Genomic DNA, 8,868 nt, shown 5'->3' on the forward strand with positions numbered 1-8,868 from the left:
ATATATTTGAGCCCAAGTTTCACTAGCCATGAACCAGAAGTGTGATATGCTTATTACTAGATTGCCTCTGTATATTGCATTTATCTCATATCCTTTCTGTATATGCAAAATGCATTATAATCACTGATTCTAGATAAATCTATTTCTTGGAGAGTAATCAACAGGCCAAGAGGATGTTTTTTTATATGAAGAGGAATACAGGCAGAGGAGGCTGAGTATGCTCACGGTTCATGTTCACAGCACAGATGAGGAACCTCTTCAGAGCTGGAGCCAGACTCCCGGGTTCTTTTCTTAGCTTTGCTGCCATAGAGCTGGCGAGCTCTGGCAAGGCAGCTCCCTCTCGGCCACCTCTTCTCCAGCCTCAGGGACAGCTGAGTTGAGTGAGATGTGTCACTAAGGATAGCCTGGGATTACAGGAAAGGTGCTGACCCTATCGCAGGGTGCCATGGTGAATTGTTCTGGGGGGCTCAGCCCCCCAGTATCAGCATGGGTTACCCCCATCATGTGCCAGGAATATGCTATTAAAAGGCCTTCTGCAGCTGACTGTCCGCAATCTCTGTCCTACCATGCAGTTGGGTGAGATCTCTTCCAAGCTGTGAGCTTCTGACAGTTTTTAGCCAAAAAAAAAAAAGAAGAAGAAAAAACAAACAAACCAGTCACTTCAGATTGGCCTTACATCCTGTCTTATTTGCTGATGAAGCAGCCTTTCTTACGCACAAACTTTTGAAACCTACTCTTCACAGGAGACCCATCTTAAGGGGATAAGCTTTAGCACTGAAAATTCTCTTTCCATCTTTGCTTGGTGGTTTGTTCTCATCTATTCCAGGCCCTAAACTTCAGCCTGATTTGTGCTGTCTGAATATTTGTGTTAAGCAGTCAGCCTGGACTTCATCAGAATGGCAGCCTTTTAGGGAACCCTGTTGTAGGGCTAATGTCTGGGGTTTCAAAGAGCGTGCACTTCAAGGCTCTGACCTGTGCTCCAGAAGGGTAAAGGTTGGCACTAAAAGCTGCCATCTTTATGGGGGATATTAAGCAAATGGAGTTTTCTCCTAAAGCAGCCGAAAGGGGCCAGCAGCAATTCAGAAGAAACTTGGTGGGGCCCAAAGCTGCACTCACCACCTAGTGTCTCTTACTTCTCTTGAGTGTCTGCATGCTCCTGGAGAGTATTTCTGGAACATGTACTATCAACTCTATACTGAGGGTTGAGTGGGGGGGCAGACCTAACATGAGTATTACTTCGACAGTGCTAGTGGCTCCTTCCCAGCTTCCTTTCGTGGGTTTGGACACCCAGGCCTGACCTGTCCGCCAGCAGAAGGGGACTGGCCTTTGTGTGGCTACAATCCCGGTACCTGAAGCACTTGGACCAAACTGAGGATTTTGCCTTTAGTCCTCCAGGTCCCCCCTAGCACTAAAACTCTGTCCAAAACCCCACTCAGCCCAGGCAGCTGGCGAATCTCTTGCCACTTTCTCGAATGTTCTCTGTGTCTTCAGCTGGGGTTCTGTTCTGGTCTGGATGGTCACCAGCTCTCACTACACAGCCCAGCTTGGATGCTGGCTACTGCCAGTGTCCCAGTGGCCCTGCAAACAGATAAGACTGGTGCAGACTCCTCATTTCCCAGCTCCCTCAACCTGCTTCCATTTCTGTGACCCTCCCCAGCAGGGATGGGCTCCTCCTCCACTCAGCACCCAGCTAGGAACCTGACAATCAGCTTAGATCATGCCTTCCTCGGTCCATCATCCAATTAAAGATAATTCTCTCACTCTCAAAAATACTGATTTCTCTCCAATTCCACTTACAACCTTAGTTCAACCACCTGTATCTGTCTTGCTCACCACTGCAGTCTCAGCTTCCAGCAAAGGACCTGTCAAGCAGTTGCTCATAATATTTGTTGAATTGATGAGTGAGAGTGAGTGAACCAGTGTAGACCGTCCATGGTGATCTATCTAGTCTCATCTCTCCCCTCACTCCTGACACCAGTCCTGAACTCCTTTCCGCTCCCTGATCCACCTCTTTTGGAAGACTTCTCTTGTCCTCCCGTCTGAATGAGATGGCTCCTCTGTGCCCCAGAGCACCACATGCCCAGCCCATTTCTATAGAGCACACGTCCCACGGCGTTGGCGTGTGTGTGTATCAGTTGTTCTCACTTGACAGTTCCATGAAGCAGCATCTGTGTCTCACTAGTCTTTGCATTCCCAGCACTCAGCACACAGGAGGGGATCCTCATGCATTTGTTGACTAAAGATCTAGAAATGCCTGCTTCCCCCCTTGACCCCTTGCCACCCTCATGTTGCCCCCATGCCTCACGCCATCCTCCCAGGTTTTGGCACTGGTCAGATGTGCATTGTGGTCCAAGAGTCTCAGGTCAGTGCCACTGGCAGTCTCTATCTGGGCACTGGCAACACCTATCCCTGTTCTTGTCCTGTATTAGGGTGTCCTAACCTGGTAGGCTGCAGTCCATGGGGTCTCTAGGAGTCGGACACGACTGAGCGACTTCACTTTCACTTTTCACTTTCATGCATTGAAGAAGGAAATGGCAACCCACTCCAGTGTTCTTGCCTGGAGAATCCCAGGAACGGGGGAGCCTGGTGGGCTGCCGTCTATGGGGTCGCACAGAGTCGGACACGACTGAAGCGTCTTAGCAGCAGCAGCAGCAGCAGCAACCTGCACAGTGGGGTGTACTTTCCTGCTTCTAACCTCTCAGAGTCTATCCAGAGCTCACGCCCTGTTCTGGCATTTTCTGACCGGATCTCCTGTAGTGTTCTGTGTTAGGCTGACCCCTTCACTGGGCCATGAACCCCCAAGCAGGGTGACATCTAATTCATGTCTGACCACTCTTTCCCACGCCCCCAGCACCCAGAACTAGGGTCTGTTGGTGGACAAAATGTTCCCAGGAAAGGACGGATGGTGCCCTTGGACAGATCAGAGGCTGAGGGACTCAGGGAGGAGTGGGGTTCTGGGAGTTAGGATGACTGAAGGGAAGCCCCAGAAGTGAGAAGGGAGAGGAGTAAAAGGGAGCTATTTCTCCCCAAGAGTGTGGGTAGAGGATGAGATGGTGTGGCAGGGCCAGCAGGGGAACAAGGCGTGTATGGAGGAAGGGAGATGGCAGAGCAGATTGTCGGTCTCAGCGCCTGTTATACATGCCCAAGCCCCCTCCCCCTTCCCAGGGAAGCCAACTGATGGGCCTGTGCCCACAGAGCTATGCCCGTGGGGGCCATCTGCCTGTGCCTCTCCTCAGCCACAGCAGCTCTTGCTCTCCCCATGTGATGTAAAAGGCTTCACATCCTTTATTGTGCTAAAAATCCAGTCAGAGAAATGCTTAGAGAAATGCTTTCTGTTTCCTCTATGAAGGATGTGAAGCGAAGGTTAGTTATCTTCACCACTGCCATCCCCTCGCCATTTCTTACATCTCTGTCCCCAAGTATTCACCTTTATTATCTCATTTTGATCATCACAGCTGCCATTATTTACACTTCCTGGTTAAAGACACAGAAGTTCAGAAAGGCTGAAGGGCTAACCCTAACCCCAGGTCACACAGCTAGCCTTGCGGGGTGGTGGAGGTGTGGATTGCGAAACACACTCTGGAATTCCTCGTAGAAAGTGTGGGCTGGGGCACAGCCCAAATCTACTTGTGTACACGTGGAGTGTGCCCGTCCTGGTTTCCTCTGTGAGCACCTGTGTCTGTTCACACCTCTGCACGTCTGGGGGTGCATGTCCGGTTCAGGACGAGCCTTTGCAGGTGTGGATGTGTGGAACCGCACAGGGGGCAGCCTCGGAGTCGCAGGCGCGTGTGAAGGTGGCCTGGGCTCCTGCACGCGCGTGCACACAGGCACTCTTCCCCTGCTCAGATGTCTTGGCTGAGGGTTTGACAACTGAAACCCAGCTGCGTTCTGGCCGGGAAACATCCGCAGTGGAAACCTAGGAGGAGCTGACAGTCCCTAAAGAGGGGTTCCACACGCTGCCAGCAAGCGCTCCTGGCCCGCTGCCTAATTCCCTGCAAATGCTCTTTAAATCTGTTTCTAATTTGGACTCTGCCATCCCCTGCCCCCATCCAGCCCTCTCCGCTCTCCCAGCTTGCCTCAAACTTGCAGTCAAATTATGCTGAATAATGGCTGCAGAATGGGGAGAGTGCTAAAGGTCGCCAGTGGGCTGTTGCAGGGTGTAATAATGTCACATTTTAATTTACACGGGAAACGGTGAGGGGATCAAAACCAATAAATTTTGGCTGCACTCACAACCTCAGCCAACGGTTAACTCCTGCAGGTCATGCCACTTCCAGGGAAGAAATTACTAACTGTCACACCCCACGATCCATGGTGCTGGAGAAAACCCATGTGCGTTTGTAGAGATGCAAAACACGGCATTTTCGTCTGCAAGGAGACGTGGACTTGGAGACCTGCAGCGTCAGCAAGAATCTCTCCAGTTGTCACAGCATCACCCAGATGTTCTGAGTATTCAGATTCTAAAACAAAATGTGTCTCCCATATATTTTGCAGTCCTGTGAAGTATTCAACATCGGGATGACCCAGATCCATGGGAAAGTGTATACAAAGTGGAGTGAGAAGAGTCAAGAGCAGAGTTGTATGTACACATTGATGGCAGCTCTGAAAGCTTATTTACAGGCAAGAACGGTGGGGAGGGGTTACTGGGAGACATCTGTTGGAACTGTATTTGTGTGGAGGGGCTGGGGATGTGGTATGGGATACAGTTGTTTTAATAACTAATATGGACTTAAAGCATGAATTCTTAGAAGGCAGAGAGCTTGTTTTACTGACCTATTATGGTCCCTTGAGGACCAATGCAGTCCAGAGATCAGGAGGTCTAGAGATTGTTCTCACCTGTGCTACAGGGCCAGGTAGATGGGAAAATCATGGGCAGGAGGAAGCCGTGGGTTGTCGATGTCTGGAGGTTTTTGCTAAAGAGGCTGTGATCACGGTGATCTGGTGAGAGCCCCTCCCCTTCCCCCCAGCATCCTGAGAGTCTACAACTAGCGTGTGCTCCAGGGGCCTGGCGTGCTGCCCATCCCTCAGCTGGCTCTGCAACCGCAGGAAGGTGGGATCTGCAGTCCTGGGGGCCACCGCTGGGAAGCTGTGAGGCTGTCAAGACTCTGGAGCACACACTGCTCCATCTGGCTGGAAAGGAAGTGGGAGGGGGTGAAGCTGCTCTGGGTTGAACGACACCCTGAGGGGTTGTATTCCCCATTCCCGCCACACACCAGACAAGCGGCCACCAGGATGCCTTGGGAAGAAAGAGGAGGATGGGCCCACACGTCTGCAGTGCCTCGGGCCTGTCTCTGATGTCATCTCTCAAGGCACTTCCCTTTCATATCCTTCTCCTTTTTAAATGGTTGCCATTTATTTAGTTATCTGTGATGCTTAAGACTTTGCATATGTCAAAAGCCTCATTTAATCCTCAGAACACACCTGCAAGGTAAGTGTGGCAGAGATGGCTAACCTTCAACCGAAATCCCTACTTCCCTTTCTTTAGGGTTGAGTTCTTGCTGGGAAGTAGATGCTCATTCAGGGACTGCAGTTTCCAGCTTTGCAGCTAGTTGTGCCCAGAGAACTGGGTTCTGACCAGGGGGTGGTAAGCAGAAGTGAGTTGCTCCACTACAGAGCCTGGCCCATGAAAACCTCCCAGGAAGCCCTCTCTAAACTCTGTCCCCTTCTGCCTGCGTGGAACAGGGGCTAGCCCCAGGATGACCTTGGAAACCACAGATTTAAAATGACAGAATATCTTTCAGCCTGTGTGAAGAAAGATTGCTCAGTCCCTATGTTCCCTGCCCAGTCCTGAGCAAGATGTAAACTTATACCCTATTGTTTCCAAGCCCTTAGACTATTGGGAGTCTGTTTGTTATAGCAGTTAACCCTCCCTAGGTATAATAATTAATTATGAATTCCCATTTCTATTTTACAGATGAGAAAACTGAGACTCAGAGAGGAAAATAAATTGCCCAAGGTCACTTATTCGGTACTAGCGGGGTCACCATGCAAGTCTAGCCCTCTCTGGTTCCATGCTCTAGTCTTATGAGTTTCCCCAAGTATGTTCCACAGAACACTATTAACGCAACAAAGACACCCCAAAACATCTATGCTCAAATAAGTTTGGGAAATACCAACTTAAAGAGAGCAGGCTTCTTTTTGCAGCTCTTTTAAGGATGTTTATATTCTAATGACCTCTGAGATTCACCACCATGAGGGCCAGTAGGCAGGGAGCAAAGGGTTTCCCAATCTTTGAGACCACAGAAGCCTTTTCTCTCCAGAGCTTTGTTGAGAGGAGCACGCTGGGAGCACACTTTGGGAAAGATTGAACTTCAGTATGCTCCCCATTAAGGGTTGGATTGTGTCTCCCTACCAACCCCTCGAAAAGAGATACTGAAGTCTTAACACTCCTTACCTCAGAATATGACCTTATTTGGAAATAGAGTCTTTGCAGATTTAAGCAAGCTAAGATGAGGTCTTTGGGTAGACCCTAATTCAATATAACTGGTGTCCTTGTAAAAAGGGAAATTTGGACACAGACAGACAGGAAGAGATGTGCCAGGAGAATGCCGTGGAAGGGCAAAGGATGGGAGAGATCCATCTCCAAATGAAGGAGAACCTAGCATCACCAGAAAACACCAGGAGCTAGCGGAGGCAAGGGAGGACTCTCCCCCAGAGCTGACAGAGAGCGGCCCTGCCAACAACACCTTGATCTCAGACTTCTAGCCTCCAAAACTGAGAACGAGTACATTTCTGTTGTTTTTAGGTGCCTGGTTTGTGGCACTTAGTCCTGGGAAATGAATACACTGCCTCAAGCTCCTTTCAAGACTAAAGTTTCTTGACATTGGTACCTTACAGATGGGGCTTCCTGGGTAACTCAGATGGTAAAGAATCCAACTGCAATGTAAGAGACCCAGGTTCAATCTCTGGGGTGGGACGATCCCCTGACGAAGGGAATGGCTATTCCACTCCAGTATTCTTGCCTGGGAAATCCCATGGGCAGAGGATTCTGGCAGGCGTCCATGGGGTCGCAAGGAGTCAGACATGACTGAGTGACTAACACTTTCATCTTACAAATAACCATCCACATGACTAACCAAGGTGGCTTCAGTTTACCAAAATTGAGATGGGGGAAAAGAGAGGTGGGAGGGACGAGTGGCTGCTAAGAGCTTCAGCCTTGATGCCAGGCTCTGCACCCCATTTTGACTGCCTGATCTCTCTACACACAGTTTGTTCTTTTGGAAGGTGAGCAAGACTCACACTCACTTCAGAGACTGGGAGGAGAGTTAAATGAATTAATACACCTGAAATATCTAGACTAGTACCTGACAGACAGCCAGTGTCCATTCCTTTAAAGTTATCCAGGCAGTGGACTTCCCTGGTGGTCCAGTGGTTAAAAATCTGCCTTCCAATGCAGGGGACATGGATTTGATCCCTATTTGGGGAACTAAGATCCCACATGCTGTAATGAAAGCCTAGCACAGCAATAAGTAAATAAATAAATATTCAAAATTATCTAGGCAGGATGGCATGGTAACTGGGCTAGGTGGAGTGGCAGATGGTGAAGTGGGAAGGTCAACTTGTGTTTGAATTAAAACTCTGCTTTTTACCAATGATGATACCTGGTAGGTAAGCTTGCTTAGCTTTTCCAAGTCTCAATCTCCCCATCTCTACAATAAGAGTCGTGTCTGTTGCTACCAGAGGGTCTTCAAAGAAGATAAAATCACAACCCTCACACAGATAACAAATGAACACTCACGAATGGTTTTATTTAATTTATTGTTAATGAGTGAATTGGAGCGATGTTACAATTGGTTCAAGGGAGAATCTTAAAAAGAGACACATGTGTAGATCAGAAATCTTGAAATGCATCTTCAAATGGACACAGCCAACTGGCTTTTGCACCGTGGATGGGGGCTGCCCAGCTTGTGTGCGCGTCACAGTCAAGAATCCCTGTGTCCTCTGTTCCCTACAACTTACACAGCCGCAGAAGGAGTGCAGAGACTAGAATCAGCCCACAAAGGTGTGCTCTAAATAATACGTACTTTTCTATTAGAGACACCTAGTAATCATTTTTGCTTATTCCAGATTTCCTTATGGTCTTGCCACTGAATTGGTTAACCTGACCCTAGCTGGGGTCCTAGCCTGGGCTGAGACCCCCCGTCCTGGCCAAGGAGGTTCTTTTTCTGTTCAAATTCATGTAGCCAATAATGAAACCAACGCTGACGCTGGAATAGCATGCGCTGTACTCAATGTACAAAGAATGGGGAAAAGGGAATCTAGTTCACAAACCAACTTCTCAACCCAATTGGTGTGGAGACTGCAAATATATAGGAGAGTTGAAGTAAAAGAGAAGGACTTAAAAAGAGTGGGAGAAATATTCATGAATTATCCCAGAATAGGAGTATGGTTTGGACCCAGAAATGATGCAGTTCTCCTTTCCATTCCTTGTATGAGCTTTCTGGATTGCTGTCACAGCAACTAACTGTCAACTGTCATGGCTCCTGTGGCTGTGCCATTTAGAAGCTAACACCACCGAGAGAGGAGACTGGGGGGCTACAGTCCACGGGGTTGTGAAGAATTGGACACAACTGAGCAACTAACACTTTCACTTTCACTTTTTGTATTACACTGAGCATATGAGGCTCAAGGTCTACTGGAAGTTAAATCCTTTGCCATCTTGGGCCTCGTTGATTCTAATCTGTTCTTGTTTTTCACTCTTCACCTCCTGAAACTTAGATAACAGTGATTGTTTCTTTTTGAGCAAAGGTTGGGGTATGATTCTGGGACAGCAATCTCTTACTTATTCATATATACAAGATAAGAAAAAGATGAATATGTGAAAAAGTAAGTTACTGAATAAGATACGACCCTATTTTCATAGAAACA

The sequence above is a fragment of the Bos javanicus genome, chromosome 1 (genome assembly GCF_032452875.1).
Source record: "Bos javanicus breed banteng chromosome 1, ARS-OSU_banteng_1.0, whole genome shotgun sequence".
NCBI classification, from domain to species: Eukaryota; Metazoa; Chordata; class Mammalia; order Artiodactyla; family Bovidae; genus Bos; species Bos javanicus.